The sequence below is a fragment of the Corylus avellana genome, chromosome ca3 (assembly GCF_901000735.1).
Source record: "Corylus avellana chromosome ca3, CavTom2PMs-1.0".
NCBI lineage: Eukaryota > Viridiplantae > Streptophyta > Magnoliopsida > Fagales > Betulaceae > Corylus > Corylus avellana.
The window spans coordinates 11,855,499-11,857,452 of NC_081543.1; positions in this window are offsets into that span (position 1 = coordinate 11,855,499).

Here is a 1,954-nt window from a genome sequence, read left to right on the forward strand (position 1 = left end):
AAACAAATACACCTTTTTAATTAAATATATATACGATCCTTTATCATAAATATGGATTTATTTATCTTATTGTTAGTAGGTTTAATTGTAATCAAATCATTATGAATTCACTAAGTACTGTACTTATAGTATATTGATCACCTACCTCAATTTTCTTATAAATATGATTCATTTATAATGTAAGTATGATCAAGGAATTAATAAGATCATAATGTATAGCCTTATCAGGCTCTTATCCTAACATCAAATCATCCGAAAATCTTTTTTGCCAATTTTTCTATTTCCTCTTCTATTTATCTTTTTTTCTTAGGAAAACTCTACTTTAACCCCCTGAATTAATGTTCTTGCTTTGAAATTACCCCATAAACTTCAAAAACTTTCAATTTAGTATATACATCTTTGCATTTTTTAATTTTTATTTTTTAGAAGAAAAAAGAAAAGCGGTATTTTGATAATTTTGACACTCATCTGTTAAGATTTAATGAAAAATTTTAATATATTAGTGAAATTGAAAAAAAAAAATTGAAATATAGATATATTAGACTGAGAGTTTTTAAAATTTAGAGAGTAATTACAAATGTGATGAGAATTCAGTCAAGTTAAGTGAAGTAAGTTTTCTTCTTTATTTTTCATATCATTATAAATTTCTTCACACCTTGGGTCGCCAGCCTAAGAGCCATCTTAAGCATGCTTTAAGCTTTCTCTAAGACTCGGTCTTAAATTGGACTCTCTTAACTAAAAGAAGTTACATAAATTAACGATATCAAATTTCAGAAATATGGTTGTCAAAATATATATATATATATATATATATATATATATATATATATATATCATTGATTCATTTATACCTAGAACTTTCAATAATATTATTGCATGTGTGGAAATGAAGACCGATTCCAACGTTTATGACCTGCATGGATATATGCAGGTAGCCAGCAACTCATCCCAGCATGTGGAGCTAATGCTGCAAGAGAGCTGCACAGATGAGTCCGGGAGCCTCGTTGCGTACACAACCATCGACGTGGACTCCATCCAGCTCGCCATGAGCGGCGAGGACCCCTCCTGCATTCCCCTCCTACCCATGGGCTTTGTCATGGTTCCCACCGGATCCACCGCCGACACCGCTAACGTTTCCAGCGACGGCAACCCAATCTCATCATCCGAAGACTCGATTAATGCACCCACTTCTTCTTCAGGCTGTCTACTCACGGTGGTGCTCCAAGTTCTTGCAAGCACAATCCCATCAGCAAAGCTCGACCTCTCCAGCGTCACCGGCATCAACAACCACTTGTGTAACACGATGCACCAAATTAGTGCCGCTCTCAGTAACACCAACACCAACACCAGCTGCCCTGATAATGCTAGCGTTATAGGTTCTTGCATTGAGCCCGCTACTACAGCACCAGTACCCAAGCAATAGCTTGGAAGTTGTGTATCCGCTGAAATTGTTAGCAATTTGTGCAGGTAATCTAAGAGAGAGCTCTTACGGAATCCATGCATTCAAAATAAATTTTGGGTTGTTTGGCTCCTTTTCGGATAGATGGATTCCATATGAACTCTCTCACATTATCTGCCCAAATTAGTAACAATTCAGACATACGGATAATTATCGTGGATCTTTACCCCCAAGACTTTTACTAGTGGGAATTAATTGTGGGTAATTTGGTGAGAGAGAGGGGGGTAGGAATGTGAAATAAAAATAGGTGAAGTAGGGTTTTGGTAAATAAGGGAGGGTGTAACTAATGAAAGTGGTAGGTGTTAGTAGGTAGAGGAAAGATTTGGTGTGTGGAGGTGCATGGTGTAGGCCTGAGGCGGAGTCAAGAGCGCACCAGACATGACCCTTGGTTTGTGGTGAGGCTTATGGAAGTGGGAAAAGAAATGGGCCTCACCAGTTAACAAGGGTGGTGGTTCGGGTATTGACTTCTGCTTGTCTGTCGGCCTTTTTTTTGTT